Source organism: Bacillus rossius, chromosome 17 (genome assembly GCF_032445375.1).
Source record: "Bacillus rossius redtenbacheri isolate Brsri chromosome 17, Brsri_v3, whole genome shotgun sequence".
NCBI classification, from domain to species: domain Eukaryota; kingdom Metazoa; phylum Arthropoda; class Insecta; order Phasmatodea; family Bacillidae; genus Bacillus; species Bacillus rossius.
The window spans coordinates 38,262,791-38,283,354 of NC_086344.1; the positions used below are offsets into that span (position 1 = coordinate 38,262,791).

A 20,564-nucleotide genomic window follows, 5' to 3' on the forward strand; every position below is an offset into this window, starting at 1 on the left:
CATCCAATCTACACAAAATTTAAATATTATGTGTTTTAATATGTTGCCTTTGTAAATAAAAGTACATTATGTGGGCAAGTATGTATTTAATCTCAGTGCACGCATGCGCACGCATGTGTGTGTAAGTGTGAGCCAGTGTGTGGTAGGATGGTTAAGTCTAACATGTAAATAAAACCTGTATGAGATAATATAATTTTTAATTTCTAGATGCAGTAACAGCATCCTAGGATGAAATTTCTACCATAAGGTTTAAGGGAAGTATATTTTGTTTGGTCTTACAGAATTTTAGCGTGATGGTGAAGCAGCATCATTGTATGAGGGGAAGAGAGGGAGATGTTTTATTTGACCAATGAAAAGAGAGCTTAAGGAAAGTCTCCTTAAATGGTTGTGAAAAGGGTTTGTTCCTGGAACATCAGCAAAATGTGTCATTCTGTGGATGTTCAACTGATTGTTCACAATGAAATGCTAAAAAATTTTAAACGAATGTTGGTCATAATAAGTGTAGGTTAAATTTTTTATGTTGTAGTTTTGTAATGTGTTCTTACTTTTAACAAATGTATTAAACTTACCCGATTTATTTTTTATTTATTTCCTTACATATCTATAATGAATATTTAGCTGTATTTTCCTCGAACTCAGCTTGAGTGCTTCGTAATGACACTTTACGAGTCTGTTGCCGTAGACCATGACTGCTACCTGAGCGCCTCATGGCGCCACAAAGTCGGGCGACTAATGGATCTGTTGTGACATGCACGGTCAAGTCTATTGTTCGGGTCCCCTCGGCACTGCGAGACGACATTTCTGAGTGATGAGTCACGATGCATGAAGTGCCTCGCGACCTAATCTCTCATCACCTAGGTCATTAGTGGTTTTACCCGAGAGTGGTTTCCTATGTTAAGTTATTACCTACATTTCTACCTCCCACCCCTCACAGACCTGCTACGACCTGCGCATGAGTCATGCTGGGTTTTTCCGAAGACAATGGTACTTCCCCTCCACATACTATATTCCTATTGGTAGGTTCGGTAAAAATACTATGTTCCTAATGGTTTTTCCAAGAACAAGCAGGTCCGCGGCTATAAAAGGCCGGGATTAGCTGTCGGAGCTTCATTGTGTTCTTGGAGTTTGAGTGAGCTAGTTCGTGTGTGAGTTTAGCTGCTACCACGATTTCTACCGCCAACGCTACTTTGTGTTCTACAGCTCCACTTCATCTTTTTCTGAGGTATGCTACATGTTTCGTTAACATTGAATGTTTCTCAGCTTTTTCGTAGGTTATCAGCTAACTAGTTTTTTCTCTGTACACTTATGTGTGGGTAACCAGGAATTGTTTAGCTTAAACTTTTAACAGTACTTTAAAATTCTAGCATTTTTGGGTTGTGCATTAGAGTAGTTTTGAGGTTATGTAATCAATCATTTTTAGTTAACATTGAATATTTTTCAGCTTTGACTTTTATCAGTACTTTAAATATTCTACCATTTTTAGGATTGTACATGAATGAAGGAGTAGCTTTGAGGTTATGTTTGTAACTTTTTTTTATTTAGTAACATTGCTAACAGTTTAGGTTAGTAAGCTTGAGGGCTAGAGTTTTGAGGTTATGTTTGCAACTTTTTTTATTTAGTAACATTGCTATCAAGTTAGGTTATTAAGCTTGATGGCTAGAGTTTTGAGGTTATGTTTGTAACTTTTTTATTTATTACATTGCTATCAAGTTAGGTTAGAAAGCTTGAGGGCTAGAGTTTTGAGGTTATGTTTGCAACTTTTTTATTTAGTAACATTGCTAGTAGTTTAGGTTAGAAAGCTTGAGGCTAGAGTTTTGAGGATATGTTTGTTTTCATGTAACATCTAGCTACATTGTTTTCTTTATTCTTATGTTATAGTTCTCCGTACATCGAGCTTCCTTCGCGTGTTCCGTACGTTGAGACCAGTCTACCGATTGTCGAGATGGCATTTACCGCGCAGAAATGCCGTTTCTGCTCTGCTACCTTCACGGCAGCTAAGAACCGCTACCGGCACGAGCGACAGTGTGCCGAGAACCAGCATCGTGACTACCAGCAGTGCCACCTATGTGGCAAGATGGTCGCACGCAGCGACAAGATGCAGCAGCACCTGTCAACATGTACTGGTGCTGTCGCCACGACATCAGGCACCCGGTGTAGCTTCTGCTATAAGGCCTTCGCCCGTGCTGATGTCGCCAGACTACATGAGAAGTCGGCTTGCGGTCTTAACCCTAACCGCATAGCACATTCCTGCACGAACTGTGCTAAAGAGTTCGTCAGGGCTGACACTCTTCGCAACCACATTAAGGTGTGCAAGGGGCCTGCTCCGCCTCCAACAAAGAAGCAGAGAATGGCAGCAGTTAAGCCAGCAGTACTGCCTAAACCATCGACCAGCCGAACAAAGGTGGTGACCGGCGCGGGTTTGGCCAATACCCATGGCTTCATCACCGCCGAAGTGGGATTCAAGGGCAACTTGAAGACTTATGTTGCTGTAAATACGTCAAGTTCTGCCAAGGACATTTGTACGTACCTGGACTCCATCAAGGCAAAAATAATAAGCCAACTTGAGGAGGAGATTGAAGAGAATGGACCGCTGAAGTTTAATGTCGTTCTTGAGTGCGACTACGAAAAACCAGTAGATGCCTGTGAAGACAAGAGGGCCTTCAAAACCATGAATGTTCCCCTCTACGCAGTTCATGAGGTGGAGGAGGCAGTTACCGAGTCCATCTCCAAGATCTGCAAGGAGGAGGAAGATTACATGGGTAAGGGGTCCGGATGGACTTTGTCGGCCGTTAAGCGACTTCAACTCCGAATAAACAAGCTTGATCCACTCCGTGCCAGCTCCTACATTGAATTACCTACTTCCATCAAAGACAAATACGCTGTGATCAATCCGCAAAACCTCGAAGACCACATGTGCTTCAAGTGGTCAATTCTTGTTAAGTACGTGGAAGGTGAGCATCCTGAACGTGTCAACCAGCGCTACCATGACTTGGAGGGGAAGTTCAACTTCAACAACATTGACTCCCCTACTCCAATCAAGCAAATACCGCTGTTTGAAAAACAGAACCCCGGAGTCTCCATCAACATTTACAGTATCGACGAGAATCTGAATGTTGTTCCTGCACGAGTCGCTCCTGAAGAAAAAGAACATCATTTCGATCTTCTGCTCTTGGTCAATGACAATTCGTCCCATTTCGCCTACATCAATAATTTTTCTGCTCTGGTTCGGTCCCAAATCACTACACACACTGAGGCTATTCATGTTTGCAAAAGATGCTTCAAGCATTATGATGATCAGGATAGGGTTAGCGGGCTTACTGGTCTTCAGTGTTTGGAAAAACACAGTGAGCTCTGTAAACAGCATGCTGCTGTTAGGATGGAAATGCCCCAGGTTGATGAAAATGGTTTGCCTCCTGTTTTGAAGTTCAAAAACTTCCATCACAGTGATAAAATGCCCATCGTGGTATATTGCGACTTTGAAGCTATTCTGGAGAAAATCCATACATGTCACCCGAATCCTGATGAAGCATACACACTGCAGTATCAAAAGCATAAAGCGTACAGCTACTGCATTTACGTGAAAGCAGATAACTCCGTGATTCCAGTACACCTCACTTCTTCACTTCCTTCACAGCCTGAAGTGTATCGCGGTTGTGACGCAGAAGATAAATTCATATCCCGCATTGTGGAGATTGGACATGACGTGCAGAAAATATTTTCTATGTCTGTTCCTATGACTCCGCTCACACATGCACAAAACACTGCTTTTCTGCAAGCAAGGTGTTGTTGCTACTGTGGAGGAAAGTTTGGAGGGGTCGTAAAGAAAGTTCGTGATCATAATCACTTCACCGGCAAATTTATTGGACCTGCATGTAATGACTGCAACCTTCTCAGGCGCAGACCGAAAAAGATGATTGTGTTCTTCCACAACCTGGCGTACGACCAGAACTTCATTATCAGGAAGTTGGGGTACGACACTAAAGACATCTTCATCATTCCTAATTCGGAAGAGAAGTTGATAACTTTTTCCAAGAAGTTGCATGATAAGTTCAGCATTCAGTTTGTCGATACGTTCCGTTTCATGAGTCGGGGTCTTGCTTCGCTCGCAGAGTTCTTGCCTGCAGACAAGTTTGTCAGTACTGCTGAGTTTTTCGCTCCTGATGAGTTGGAGTTGGTTACTCGCAAGGGAGTCTTCCCCTACGACTTCGTTGATTCTTTTGCTCGACTAGACGATACTAGTCTTCCATCTATCGATGAGTTCTTTAATATTCTGACTGATTCTGGTATTTCCGAGGCGGATTACGCTCACGCACAAAATGTCTGGGACAAGTTTCAGTGTGCTACTTTGGGGGAGTACGCTGACTTGTACCTAAAGACGGATGTCCTGATTTTGGCGGACGTATTCGAGAATTTTCGCAGTCTTTGCTTGGAGACGTACAGTCTAGACCCGTCACACTACATTTCCTGTCCTGGGTTCGCTTTCGATGCGATGCTTCGCACCACAGGAGTACAACTCGAGCTTCTGACAGATTACGATATGTATATGTTTGTGGAAGCAGGTATTCGTGGGGGTGTAGCGCAAAGCATCAAACGTCATTGTGTGGGTAACAACAAATACGTTCCTGAGACACATGATGTGTCCAAGCCATCCACATATCTACAGTACATTGATGCAAATAATTTGTACGGGTGGGCGATGTCGCTGTCGCTTCCGATTCGACATTTCAAATGGTCAGACACATCTATTGATGTCATGACTATTCCAGAAAATTCTCCTATCGGGTACATTATCGAATGTGACGTGGAGTACCCTACTGAACTCCACGAAAGTCACAAAGACCTTCCGTTTCTCCCCATCAATCAATGTCCGCCCGGCTCCAAACAATCAAAGCTCATGACAACACTAGAAATTAAGGAACATTACATTGTACACTACAGAAACCTCCAGCAAGCAGTATCACATGGGTTGATAGTTACTAAGGTACACAGAGTCCTCCAGTTTGAGCAGTCGGCGTGGTTGGAGCCATACATTAAGCTCAACACCAATAAGCGCAAGGCTGCAGCCAACGAATTCGAGAAGGAGTTCTTTAAGCTCGCTGTAAACAGTACTTTCGGGAAACTGATGGAGAACAAGAGGCGGAGGCTCAAAATGGAGTTGGTATGTTCCGAGAAGCGGTTCAAGAAACTGGTGTGTCGTCCATCCTTCAAGGACCGCACAATGTATGAACCGAACTTGACTCTAGTCCACCTGAACCATGAGACCATAATTTTCGATAAGCCAATCTATGCCGGACTCGCAGTACTTGATCTCTCAAAAACACTCATGTACGACTTCCATTACAGCACAATGAAACCCAGATATGCAGAAAACATTCATCTGGCATACATGGACACCGATAGTTTCGTATACGAGATACAAACCGATGATTTCTACCATGACCTCAAAGCCGATCCTACACTCATGGAGAAGTTCGACACCAGCTGCTACCCTTCCGACCACCCTTGCTTCTCCCCCATCAACAAAAAGGTTGTCGGAAAGTTTAAGGATGAGTGTGGGGGGAAAGTGATGAGTGAGTTTGTCGGTCTGCGGGCCAAACTGTATGCATACAAGTGTGGTGACAAAGTTGAGAAGAAGGCCAAGGGTATCCAGCGGTGTGTGGTCAAAAACCGCATAACATTCAGTGACTACCTGGATGCCCTGCACGATCACCACACACGACGAGTAGCAGTTAGGGCCATACGCTCGAGGCAGCAGGTGCTCTATAGCGAGAGCACAAATAAGCTGGCCATAACATGGGAGGATGATAAGCGCCAAATATGTGAGGATGGCATCCATACGGTTCCCCACGGTTATGTTGGAGATGAATTATCTGTTGTATAGTTCCAGTCTTTTTGTTGTAAACAGTTTTCGTTTTTGTATATAGTTTCTGTTTTTTTTATAGCTTCGTTTGACAAGTATATTTTTCTCTCCTTGAGGGTTTTGTTTTGTACAATATATTTCTTTGATTCAGTAAATATAATTTTACCTACATATCGCTTATTATTTTTTTTAATTAATGCCCTATATTCCTCAAGGTACTTATACTTAATTTGATATCGTAAAATGATCATGTAATTAGACACAAACACCTAAAATATCTGCTTCCATGCAGCTTTTAAACACAGGAACGCAAACACGAACACTAAGAAATGATATTATACACAAACACCTAAATATCTGCTTCCATGCAGTTTTAAACACGAATACACAAACATTAATTTATTTAGTATGTTTACATGTATGATAGGACTATGAAAAATTTCTGGTCAGCTAAGATGGAGTAATAAATGTTTTTTAAATTATCATTACTTTAACTAACGCATCCACAACGACAGTATTGATAACATATATTTTAGTTAAAACCTATAAGTGATAAGACTTAAAGAAAAAATGTCGGTTACAACAACAAAGTGACTGTGGATTTTGTGGATCTTGTGGATTCTGTGGATTTTGGTCTATAAGGTTCATAACAATGTTGGTAGAGAATTGTAACTCGACCTTACATACACTAACATACTTTAGAAACCTACAACCGATGACGACACCCACCAGATGAAATCAAGATGGTAGTCTCCACTAAATAAGATGGCTGCCTCCAGCAGACAACGATGATATATTTTTTTTCCTGATTTTCTAAGTTAATAATTATGATTTTCCAAGATGGTGGATGTAACGAAAAATTGTAACAGGAATGAGTGGGGTGTTCGATGACGATGTCATTGTAACAGAGGGGTGGGGGTGCTAGATTATGTATTTGTAATTTAGAGGAGTGGGGTGTTCGATGCGTAGGTTTTTAATTAAAATTTTATTAAATAATATTTTTAATTTTATTTTAAAATTTTGATTATTTAATTTTTTTAAATTTTAAATTTTTTTCATTAAAATCGGATAATAAATAAAGATTTTCAAGATGGCGGACGAAACTCAAAATGGCGGAATGATCTAGAAAACAAAATGGAGGAAAGTTCTAGAAAAACAAAATGGCCTCCGGGTTCAAAGGTCAAGGTCAAATCCAAGATGGTTGCAGGAAGTGATGTAATCCAAGATGGCCGCCGGAAATGACGTAATCCAAGATGGCCGCCGGAAATGACGTAATCCAAGATGGTCGCCGGAAGTGACGTAAACCAAGATGGCCGCCGTGGCTCCCCGGCTCCCCCACCACCCACTGGTGTCCCCATACATACTATAATTACCTACTAACAACTGGTACAGATTCTTGAAAGCACTTGAGGGACTTACATTACCCCTTTATCTTCATTTCTCCGCCTTGTAATGTCACGGTCGCCGCTCGATGCATGACGAGAAGACTGCGCGCCAGTCCAGAGTAGACACCGCTGACACTGGCGGAAGAATACATGATGATCCGTAAATAGTTCTAATGTGGGTTCCCTAGGAGTTATACCTAATTCGAACGAGAACTGGCTGCCTCATCACAGATGCCCTGATTTTTTTTTTTTTTTTTGCAATCTACTCAACTGTACTTTTTTTTTTAATCAACGTCAATTATCTGCTAATCCTCTTATTATATGCTTGGTTACATTTTATTCACGTGTACTCTGAAAACACTCTACCATTCTCTCTCTCTCTCTCTCTCTCTCTCTCTCTCTTTTCCCAATTTAATCTCCTCCGCGTAAAGTTTCATTTTTTTTTTATTACGTAATTTTTTCCCCCCTCATTTTCCACGCATGCCGTCCTATTCTCTGGTCGTTTCCGCCTCGTCATGTTCTGCTCATTGCGTCATTTCTTCCCCGCCTCTCTCTTTCAATCTCTCTCTCCTCCTCTCTCCTCCTCTCTCCTCCTCTCTCCTCCTCTCTCCTCCTCTCTCCTGTTCGCCCGGACTGTAGGCCTACTCCCGGGACGGCAGGGTTACGACATGACGTGCGTGACTGCGTGACTGCGTGACTGCGTGACGTGGCAGGCCGGAAGTCCGTGTTTAACCGCCCGTCTTCCGACGTTTGACTTCTCGAGAATGCCGCGTCTTCGTGGAAGGGAGACAGCAACGACATTTTTCAGGCCCTAACAATTTTCCATCGCTGTATTATCACTAGGGCCTTGAAAATTTCGCGAAAAGATCCCGAGATTAGCTGGAAGTTAAAACACTGTAGCGTCGTCTGTGTTTCGTGATTGGGGTGAGTCACTTTGAGGTGCATGTCGATTGTCACAACAACCAATCACACTAATTCAGTGCGGAAGCAAACTCGTCCTTAGTGGCTCGTGCAAACAAGGCAACGACTTCTCTCGCAGACGGCCGCCAATCACAAGGAAGAAACTGCTGGTGTGGGTATACCTCGTTGCAGTCTAGTAGGCGTTCAGATTTTTTCGCGAAAATTTCCTGCCCCTAATTATCAGTAGAGGCCGGAAAAATTCTCGGATTCATTTCGCGATATGATAGAATCCAAACAACTGTACCTTTATTTTGCTTCTCTGATTGGCTCACAGTTTACCTGAAGGACTTTGAGCCAGTGGAAAAACCTTCAACCAAAAAAGTATCGAACCGCAAGCGTCCCAGTTGACAAGTGTCACGAGTCAATGGCCAATGAGCAGGTGGCATTTGCCCGAGTGTGTAAGGGGATTGTGGATTCTATCCTAGAGGTCATCCAAAGCGTGAATTTTTCCAGACTCTAATTATCAGTGTTTTGACTTCTCTTAAAGCCTGCTATAGGTACTTATACTTCAATGAAATCATGTTAGTTCCAAAAAAAAAATTTTACGTACTTTCGACGATTCGTTTACTGAAAAAGTGTCTCTCGGACACCGAACTGATATTAACGTTTTTTTATATTAATACTTGAAGAAAATTAGCAGCCATTGTGCAGACATCTTGTGAACACAAGTATACAAATGTTCGCACATAACCTCTTCTCGAACTCCAAAAACCTCCAGCCCCCTTCCTTCACCCCGCCCCCTCTGGCTAACCCACTACCCCTTTACACCCAACCCCTTCGTCATGTCACCCAGCAACTTGCTGATACAAATAGTTTCCCCTGTGAAATAACAGGCTTTTGTAGGTACTAAATTCATTTTCGGGAATGTCTACAAATTCAAATATTTATGTCATCAGTCTCTTGTGTTATGTTCTTATTTTGAGAATGAGGCCAAATGAAAGAGAAACCATAAAATAGTTTGTGTGTCTCAAAAAAAATTGTATCTACTATAGTGACGACCAATTTTTATTTTGCCACAAACCAATTAGTGTAAATTACAAAAAAAAAAAAGTACTTAGTGGCGCCAACACTGCTACAGATTATTCTTGTAAACCTTCAAACGCACAGATTGTGAACTGTACTAAACATGTAGTGTGAAACTAAAGTAAAAATAATAAAACGCTTAAAACTGAACAGGAGTTTTTGACGTTGTTTTTGGTAAACACGGTTTGAATTCAATTTGTAAATTTTACATAGGATTAAGTGTTGAAAAAAGGTGTACTAACATATTTTTCCTGCTGTGTTTTAAAGACTAATGTTTTGGGTACTATTTTTAAAATAAAATAATAATTTGTAAAATGTAGCTACTAAAATACCTACTACACCGCGCGTCATAGAAACACTCAGGCCCGTGTCTAGCAGCGTTTGCGTTGTTGCGGACATATCTTTGCTGTGTGACGTGTTAGCTCTTCGTATAGGCCTACGGCATTTGGTAGGCGTGACTTCGTAAATTCGACGGGAGGTCGCGTGGAACGGAAGTGCGAAACCACGGTGCTGGACGTAAGTTCCAGGGCAGAGAGTTCAGTTCCGGGCGATAGTGTCGCGGGCGCGGCGTAGTTCCGAGCGAGGCGTCGAGTGGGCCTCGGCGAAGGCAAGTGCGTCGGCGGCGACGGAGGACCACGAGGGGTGCTGCGGCGATAGTTGCGCCAGAGGTGCGGCCCAGCGAGGCGTGCGGTGTGTGAGAACCGAGTGACTGGAGGAAGCAACATTTTGACGTGACAACGTCTAATAAATCGATGAACGCCGGCTGCACGCACGAAAAAGTGTCCCGTTACGCACATTGTTCCGTTACGCTCATTGTACGCTTGCGCCGCATCTATCTCTCTTCCACTCGACTGTTTATAAAGTGAAGTGAAAAGTTAATGTGGTTTTCATTGCGTATTACAACAATAATTTCGGCAATAAAGGTTTATTATTCTTGCATTTTAAAAATCTGATTACTAGTAGATATAATTTCAAGTATTTATTCTTTTATTATTAAAAAAAAAGTAGCATCTGTGAGCGAGTGCAGTAATAATAGGTTATGTTACAATTGACTAAAAAATTATGGTGATTCATATAATTGATGATAGATATTTGATTACAGGTTATTGATATGAAAACTTGTTCATAATTATATTTAAACTTTATAGCTAAACGCCAGTTTTTAAAATTAATTACAAGTTATCTACAAGTGAACTGTTTCGTCGACTGTTTATAAAGTAAAGTGAAGTAATGTGGTTTTCTTTGCTTATTACAACAACAATTTCGTTGATAAAGGTTAATTATTCTTCCATTTTAAAAATCTTATTAGGCTACTACTAGTATAGGCCCTAATTTCAAGTATTTATTCTTTTATTATTGAAATAAAAATGATTAAATTTTATTCATAAAAGTATGCAAACATTTCATCAATGTTTTGTTATGACGTCACGTTAAACTATCGTCCGTAAACCGACTTTACAGGCAACCAATTTTTAAGTGCAATTTATTATTTGGCATTTTTAGATTATTTGTTAGTAATGTAAATAGTGTCAATAAATAAAACTGTGTGTAATAAAATCTTTAATTGGGCTATCCTTTACGAACCCGTGGTAAATCGTAACAATACATTTTCTACTCTTTCCATGATTGGCCTACAATATACATGGAGTACTTACTGAGCCATTAAAATACTCCCAACCAAAGAAGTATCGAACCATCATCAACCCATTTAAGACAGCTCTCAGACAAGAAGCGATGGCATTTGTCTGAGCTTGTAGAACTTTCTAGACTTGCGTTAACACCCCTGATTGGTAGGGGCAGGAAATTTTCGCGAAAAAATCTGAACGCCTACTAGACTGCAACAAGGTATACCCACACCAGCAGTTTCTTCCTTGTGATTGGCGGCCGTCTGCGAGAGAAGTCGTCGCCTTGTTTGCACGAGCCACTAAGGACGAGTTTGCTTCCACACTGAATTAGTGTGATTGGTTGTTGTAACAATCGGCATTCACCTCAAAGTAACTCACCCAATCACGAAACACAGACGATGCTACAGTGTTTTAACTTCCAGCTACTCTAGGGATCTTTTCGCGAAATTTTCATGGCCCTACTGATTGGGAATATTTAAACTGATAGCCTATTTCGAAAGAAAAAGAAAACCGCTTAAACGATTTTGAATAGTAATATTATTATATCTTGTAAATTTAAAAAAACAACTGCAAACTGTTGTAAATCGCAGCATAAAATTACAGGCACTCAAACGAAGCATTGGCTGACACAGACAACGGGATCTTTGTAGTTCAGAAAATTGTATTTTCATTGAAACTAATTTGTGTTCCGTTGTGAAGAGAATGAACAAACACACTATGCATTATGGCTGTAATATCAGTGTACTAGCTGTATACACTGTAGAAATATATTTTTTGTGTTTTTTTTCTTCAATGATTGTCCTTGGAAATACAGTCGCAAATGATATCACTTGTAAAACTGCAAGGCAGAATTTTGTATCTTTCAAAATTTTTTAGTGTGGCCTATCTAGACAAGTTGTTTGGAGTGTTTTATTAATGTGCCAAGATTATTCTTGGGACTTGATCAACTCGTAACAGATGTCCTTGGTAAATTCAAGGTGATGAGTTTTATAACAGCGTAGCCGTGATGCGATAGGCCTATGTTTGTAAAGTCTGTAGCCGCGGGCTTTGTGAACTTCCAAGCTCATATCAGAGCACCGCCATCTTTAGGTTACCCTGTCGTGTGGCCTAGTTTCCAGATACAGACGCAAATTACGTGATTAGGCTATAATTAAAAAAAAGTTCTTGTACACTCACATAGTCATTGTATCTAATAACCAGCGCTGTTAGCCTACTTTCCAAAAATGCTTTCGAAATTAAATCATTTTTGTCTTCGGGTGTGTGTAACTTCTCTTTTTTTTTTGTAAGTAACCTCATTAACTTTGTCCTCGAATTACCGAGTTCGATGAAATAATTATGTATTTTCACCATCGCAGATTTTTTTTTTTTTTTTTAGAATATGATAGGCCTATTTGCAGCCTAAGTTTTGCTTAAACTTCTTCACTAACACAAATATTACGCTTAGATATAGCAACGTACGGTGTGTAGCCTATCTGCAAGGACTAAAAAAAAAAGTAATTATGCTTCACGTTAAAATAATTATTTATACCATTTTCTCAAGGGTAAAGTTATTTATTCATGGCTAGTCAAAAGAAAAACACATGCTTTGAAAATAATGAAATACATAAATGTGTTTACTTTATAATATTAATTAAATTTTTATTGTAGTTATTTAAACCGAACTGGTCTACAGGACATTAGTCGACAGACACAAGTAGTAGCTATCAATTTGTAATTTGCCTATAGTTAAAAAATTGGCATCACATCACGTGAAACAACATTATAGGTGTATACCCTACGATCATACGTACCACAAGTTTTTATTTGTGACTAGCTTTTACCCGCGGCTTTGCTCGCGTTATGTCCTTAAGTATCAAAGAAAATTGCAAATAAAATAAAATAATATGGTAATTGTTTTTTTTATTGCGTGACTGGAATCATCAGTATTTAAAAATTCTAACATCCGATTTAGCTTAAAAAACTGAAAACATGCTCTATTGGAGTATGTTTCACTATTACAAAAAAAAATTTAATCCTAACATTTTAAAAAGTTCAAAGTATTAACGTAGAAAAAAAATTAATATTCTGCCCCAATTGTGTGATCGAAGCCGTTCCATTACATAGTCGAGGAGCATCTAGATTTCGTATAAGCGTAACTTGTAGGCCTACATTTAGTTTCATTTGAAGTTTATGTGAGGGTACACCCGAAAGTTCAAGTGAATTTAAGAACTCCGAAGGATATGAAGTGCTTTGTTCTGTATCCATGATTGTATCTATTGACGAATACTCCATTTCCCCTTGCACCTATTTTAAAATATAAGTGTAGATTTTATTAACGAAATAATTTTTTTGGCGCCAATATTGCTCTTGCGTACAACCACCGATCACTATTCAAATTTTGCTGCAAGTCCGGGAAAACTTGAGTAATTAGATCCACATCATTTTCACTAAATTAAAAAATTCTCTTGAAATTAAAATATGACCTTCAGTATCAATGTCCAAACAACAATCACCGAAGAAAATAGACACCTAACCTCAAAAATTTAAAAAGTTTAAGTATTGCTTGGCGGTGACAGAAAAATAAAATTTGAATAGTAAATTGACCGCCGGTATTATATTATTAAATTAGCGAATTATTTAATTTACTTATTGAAACACCAGATGGCGTTAAATGTCATTCAAATTACTCAAACTCGCTGTCAGACGATCATACATACAAATACCAATTTTTTTGCCCTTCGGAAAAAAAATATTGTTTTTTTTTCTTCAATAAAATGTATCCTTTGTTACTTCTAATACCTCCAAGAAAATGTGTACAAAGTTTCATGATGATCGGTTTAGTGGTTTTCGCGTGAAAGGGTAACAAACAAACTTACATTCACATTTATAATACCTATTAGTATGAATAATCTAAATGAGTTTCCAATAATATTTAGGCGCAGGTAGATAGGGTATATGCAGTGATATCTGATTGGTAAACTAGGAAAGCATAACCATTTTAGCTCAATATTTCGGCCTATTGAAATCCCTTTGCGTCTACTGGCCGGATTAACTTAGGTAACTTTGGTGTAGTTTGGTTTTCAGCCTGTGGCTCCGACACGAAGACTGTGATTGCATTAAGAATCGTTTTATATATATTTAAAAAAAAAATCTAAATTTTTAATTTTAACATATTAACGTCCCTACGTTGTGCCGGATGTCTCATGAACTTGCTTAGGCCTATGTCTCACTCGTAGTTTAATTGTCATTACTGCCTATTCCCATAAATATCTCGCATTTGTTCTTGGGTTACAAATTTACCCCCCAGATTTTTACTGGAAGTTATTTTCGAGTTGCAAAAGGACATGATTATGATCATTTATTCTACCGATATTGGATAATATTAAATAAATTAGCTTATTTGGTAGATGAGAGACGAAACATAAAACGTAAAAGACCTTCGATTGGTATAACTAACTTGACTTGTGAGGGATTAGTATTACTTAATGAAAATATTAATAACTAATTATTGCTTTTCCCTCCAAATTTTAACGTCCGGAAATATTTCAAAAAAAGTATTAAAAAGTACGTTTAAGGCTTTAACCGAGTCACATTAAAAAATATATATATAGGTATGAAAAAAAAATTTAATTTCCGGCAAATTTCAGAAAAATGTAATTAAAAAGCATGTTTAATGCTTTGACCGTTTCATCGTCGCGCGCGTGACGTGGCGTGGGCTGGGAGTTTACCCGCCAAATAGTAGCCGTGAACCCTAACGGTCGCTGGGTTTCAAACGTGATTTCCAGCGCCATTTTTTCCTGTGCCTTCCTCCCCTCCATCGAGCCATGCCTTGAGAGAGAGAGAGAGAGAGAGAAGGTTGTGGGGAAGGGGAGGTTGATGGTAGGGAGTTATCAACCCCCCTCCACCCCCGACCACTCTTCAGGGGGAGCAACGATCACCCTCGCCGCGCCGGCCAATGGGAGCGCGGCCGCCCGGCGGGCCCGGCCAATGGCGGCGGGCCCTCCCGGAGGGGGAGGGGGAAGTGGGGCGTGGCCCGGCAGAAGGTGCTCCGAGCCTGGCGAGGCGGGTCATTCGTCCGTCGTCGGTAGTGAGGTGCGGTCGCAGCCCCTAGTGAAGTGTCGGTGCTGCGTCGCTGAGGGGAGAAGCGATACCCGGCTCTGCTACAGGCAAGTAACCAGCATCCAGCCTCTTCCTTCCAACATTCCCGCCCTTCGATCTGCGGAAATTATCTAGGGATCTTCAAAAATTCACGGACACTTGAGTCCACTTAACTTTCAGCGTGAATTCACTCTTGTCAGATATCACGGACGAAGAATTGTAACTCAAATAATCGAAGAGTTATTCGTAATTCGTAGAAACTTCGCCGTATTTGGACTTCACTAGTTGTGTATGCATTCGTTCTAAACAAATTTGAACTCACAACATGGACAAAATAAGTGTTCTTGCTGTAGACTTAACCAGTTTTTAATTTTATTTGCTATTAAACCAAGAATAGTCTTTTTGGAGTCCCGAGTAAGTGAACAGTGTACGTAAGTTTACGAAGATCGCTGGATGATTTGTAACCAACATTCTTCGTAAATTTAAGGTGAAATATTTTCAACAATGTAAAATAATAGTCTTGGTGTATAAATAAAACATTCAGAAATTGTTAACTTCTACGGTAAGAACACTTATTTTGTCCACGTGTGTGTTTGTACGAATGATACAACTCGGAGGTCGAAATACGGCAATTTTTTTTCTTCTAAGAAGTTCCATTTACCTATAATGACGCAGTAATCTTAGTTTTTTTAGTTGAATTCATTGTTGAAAAAAAGACTAAATTTGCTGTAAATTCTAGCAGAGTATTGCTGGTTGTTAGTTGACAGGTAGTTAGACGTAGAGATGCAATCATCAGGGCGCACGTCTTTTGCCGTTTACCTTGCGATCAAAAGAATCCTCATATATCCGTGTGTCTAGTTATCATTTACTCGACGCCTGTATTATTAACTCTATTTTCTGCTGGTACACATTTCTCTCTCTCCTGTTCACATCATGCGGCAATATTTGTTAGGTGTTTGATTCAGGGCGTGAACAGTAACCTGTGGTCCTATGACGGGCCATTCAGTGTACGCATACTTGCAGTCTAGGCTGTCGCCAAATGACACGAAGCATGTAGGTCTGTAATCACTCCGCGGTATGTTTTCACTCCACAGGCCTGGTGAATAGACGGGAAAAATTCTCGGGTTCAATGACCTTCAGGATGGACTCCATAATCCTCTATGTACTCGGGCAAACGTCACCTGTTCATTGGCTGCTGACTCTTGAGGCGTCTCTATTGGGTGACTCGTGATTCCATACTTCTTCGACTGAGGGTCTCTGACTGGCCCACAGTCCTCCAAATTAACAGTGAACCAATAGCAGAAGCCGCACAAAGGCTGGAATGTTACTATGTCACACGAAATATCTGCAAATATAACCGGTATTTACAGGTGAACGGGTTATTGGCTGTCGCTTGTGTGAGATGCCATCTTCCTCTTTGACTTAGGCCGTACACCATTGGTCTAGGGCAGGGGTCGGCAACCTGCAGCTCTTTGGATGTGAAACTGCGGCTCTTTAGTTCCGTACTAGAAATACTGCATCACCAGGTCATTTATACAGAAAATACTTTTTTTATTATGGTTTTTTTTCCACGCTTGTTATATTTTACTAAACAAAATGTCATCAAGCTATCCATACGCCCGAGTACTTACGGGCCCACCCAACAGATAGGCTTATATATGAATAAATTTTTCTTATAAATAAATAGATTATTTTTTTATCAAAAAAATTATTTATGCAAGTAGGTACTATTTATTGTTGGCAAGAAAATTTTTTGTGGCTCTTTAAAAACATTAAAATTTTGTAAATTTTAAGTTTTGGCTCTTCCGACTCAAAAGGTTGCCGACCCCTGGTCTAGGGCAAGTCCAGACGCTCGACCGTCCAATAGCGAGGCGTCTTACAGATCTTTGAAAGGCGGACTGTTGGTAAAAATAAAATATCTGCCTGTAGACTAGATTGTGGGGTCTTTCGCTGTAGTGTGGTCCTAGGTTCGACTCCACGTAGCCTTACATAGGCCTACCTGTTTGTAATCAATTCGGGGTCGTTCATTCATTCATTTCTGCTTCCCTGCTGGTTGCCCATCATGACTGTCCTGTGTTTCTGGAACTGATTTGTTATTGGCTTCTGTTCTTTTGGAGCGTGTCGATTAATTTATTCAATCAAATGATATAGCTCAGTGAAAAAAAAGAGTTGTCAGTCTAGCGAATCTTGCAGACGCCTATATCATGTAGCTAGACTGGAAGGTGTTATGTTTTCCAAGACAGGGTTTACAACGCTAGAAAACTTACGGTCGTTCATTAAGCACGTTAAAACGCAAGGCGTCACCAACCCTATAGGTAGGGACCGGAAAAATTCGCGGATTCATTCGTTGATAGGCTGGAATTCAAATACTTATATATACCTCTTAGATGATTTTGCGATTGGCTTACTGTTCATCTGGACGAATCTCAACCAGTTATAAACCCTCAACCAAAGAAGGATCGAATCACAGACAAACCGACTTACAAGTCGGCAGCCAATGAACTTGGGTTATTTGCCAGAGTGTACAGGGGAATGTGCAGTCTATCCTGAAGGCCATCGAAACCGCGAATTTTTTCGGTCTCTACGTATAGGTATCCATAGGCTACCAAACAACTTGAAATTGTAAAACTGTAGATAATTCATGTTTATCTTTGTAACACATGAAATCATCAATGATTTTAATGGGAAGTGTTACTTTATTTCACTACGCGAAAGTTTGGACATTGTTAGAAATTTTCACCTTAAATTTACGAAGAACGCTGGTTACGAATTATCCAGGAATCCTCGTGAGTTTACAGGTTTTCAGTTCACTCACTTTGAACACGAATCAACAATAATAATCTTATAATAGTATCAGAACTTTGAAAAACTTTTTGAATCCAAGTAAAAATTTTTTTTTCCCGCGCTTGTCTTTACAACGTAACGCAAAAATCGGATGTAACTCGGCGTAGCGTAGTTTATACGACTTACAGTTATTCGAGACTACAAAGAAGCGTTTTTTGGATTAGTTATTCTTTTTTAAATTCCTCAAATTTACAGTAATTTCTTAACAGTTTAAAAAGTGGAAAATTCATGCAGTCCCGTAGTATGATAAAAAAAAATACAATCGCAGCCTTGTACGCGCGTAACGCCTGCCTGTTAAGGACTTTTCGAAACACTTGAAAGTTGATCAAAAATGCTGGTTTTTTACTCCCTCTTTTCTCTCTCTCTCTCAGATTACACTTTTCAAATTATACGGGGATCTATGTACGTTAATCTACGGATATTTTCGAAAACTAACTACTACTACTAAATTATTATTTTTTTAACATGAATTGACAAGATTTGTCGTGAAGTTTTAATTTTTAAAAAAACCTATTGGAAGGTAATTTTTTTTCCACGTTTATGTTTACCCTGTTTACGACAAAACCAGCCATAGAGAATAAACACGGCGTAGTCTACACGGAGATCCAGTTATCTCTGGTCTACGAACTACACTTTTTATTTGTTTAAAGTTCCCTTTTTCTTTGAAACTTTGGGAATTCACTGCGATTTTCAACAGTGTTCAAAAAAACTAACAATATGTATTTTGATGTGCAACGTTTTCCAGCCGTTAGGGTAGCTGAGTCAAGGAGATGACTAGAGACTTGCAAAATTCGCGGATTCATTCGGTGATAGGCTAGAATTCAAACACATACCTATACCTAGAGACCTGCAAAATTCGCGGATTCATTCGGTGATAGGCTAGAATTCAAACACATACCTATACCTAGAGACATGCAAAATTCGCGGATTCATTTCGCGATAGGCTAGCATCAAAACAACTATACCTTCGTACCGCTTCTGCGATTGGCCCACATTTTATCCGGGGAACTGTGAGCCAATGGGAAACGCTAAACCAAGAAAGTGCCGAATTACGGACAGCCTAGTTGAGACGTCTCACGCGTCAGTAGCCAATGAACAGGTGTCATTTCCGCGAGTATTTAAAGGACTGTGGAGTCTATCCTAGAGGTCAATGAATTCGCGAATTTTGCAGGTCTCTACCTATACCTCGTATATAATTTTGCTATTGGCTTACTGTTCATCTGGACGAATCTCAACCAGTTATAAACCCTCAACCAAAGAAGGATCGAATTACAGACAAACCAGCTGAGACGACTTACAAGTCGGCTGCCAATGAACTTGCGTTATTTGCCCGAGTGTACAGGGGTATGTGCAGTCTATCCTGAAGGCCATCGAAACCGCGAATTTTGCAGGTCTCTAGAGATGTCATCATCAGAGTAACGAAAACATGCAACTCTCAGGATCGACGGTGGGAAAGGTGAGACGGAATAACTAATAGAGTCCCGGAAATTTCGCGGATTCCTCTGGCCTCAGGATAGAATTCAAAGTTATATTTGTGCTCGACCCATGTTACTTTCCCATTGGTTGATTTCTTAGCGAGAACATTTTTATCCTTGTTATTTGGCACTACCTACCTGATTCGCTCACTTCTCTCCTAGCTGGACATCGTTGACTCACGGTCGTATAGGGGCGTGTCCAGATAACTGCGGTCCAATCACGAACACAGTGCGACTGTGTGGAGGTTTGCATTCTAGCTTGCGACTAAATGAATCCGCGAAATTTCCGTGGCTCTACTAATAATGAAGTAGACAGGGATTCAGTACTACTGTGAGACGTTTTGCAGGTTTTTTTTTAATTTCGTGGCAATGTTTATTAAAAAAATATTGCTAGGTGTTACTTGAGACACGGAATTTATCCGGTCTCTATGTATAGCTGCTTGATGCTCAGCGGCGGTGGCGGGTGCGTGCTACAACATGGCGGCAGTCGCCCGGTCATTGACCCCGAGCGCGCGTGGCCCTTGTGTTGGGGGGGGGGGGGGGGGGGGGCATACGCCCCGGGCGCAAAGCTGTGGGGGGCGCCGAAATCGCTTGCATTGTAATTCCTACTACAACTGGTAACTGGTAAAAAGTTTTTTAACTTGCACATGCCAGGAATGTCTAATCTGATTTACAATATAACGTCTCAACATATTTTTAATGAACAAGTCTAGTGATTATACGGACTACTTTATGGACATGGTGGGTTCATGCATGGAAGTTACAGTAGCACAGAAACTGTTACATGTAGGTATGGAAAATGCTTAAATAGCACCATTTTCCGTGGGAGTATGTGTGGTATGTGCAAATAAAGGGGGGGGGGGGGGGCGCATGCCCTGGGTGCCAGACTCTAGTTGCGGCCCTGGGGGTAGGCAGTGACATCCTCCACCAGAGACTACTTCACGGGCGTCGACACACTGCCGCGATACACTCTGGACACAACAATGTCACGGAGAATCCCGCTGCGAGAATCTTTCTGAATAACGGGACGCACTATCGAAACCAAGGAATAGTTCAAGGGTGCCCCCCCCCCCCCCCCAGCTTAGCGTAACGTTTTTTTTTCTTCCAAACCTAACTTAAAAGCTATGAGTGTGCGGGAGAGGTCTGGGTAGGGAAGACTCTTAGTGCGTCTCAGGCCGAAGTCTATACGCTCTACTCATTCAGGTTAGCCATGCATCATGTGCTAGGAGGGGATTGGCCAGTCAGTCATGACAGCGTTTTTTCCATGACTAAATCCCCTCACTGACTATACTAGACTGAAACTAGAATAAGTTGG

At 40.6% G+C, this 20,564-nt stretch overlaps 1 protein-coding gene across 4 annotated transcripts in view; it reads left to right on the plus strand.

The window, feature by feature from the left end:
* LOC134540860 (uncharacterized) overlaps positions 1-20,564 on the plus strand; it is a 196,453-nt gene that overhangs the window by 47,326 nt on the left and 128,563 nt on the right. Inside the window, exon 1 of one of the 4 annotated variants that reach the window (XM_063383873.1) lies at positions 14,893-14,998. The exons of the other annotated variants lie outside the window; for them this stretch is intronic. The gene's annotated coding sequence lies outside the window, so the exon portion shown is untranslated. Of the gene's footprint in view, positions 1-14,892; positions 14,999-20,564 lie in introns of those variants that run through there. 4 annotated transcript variants of the gene reach the window in all.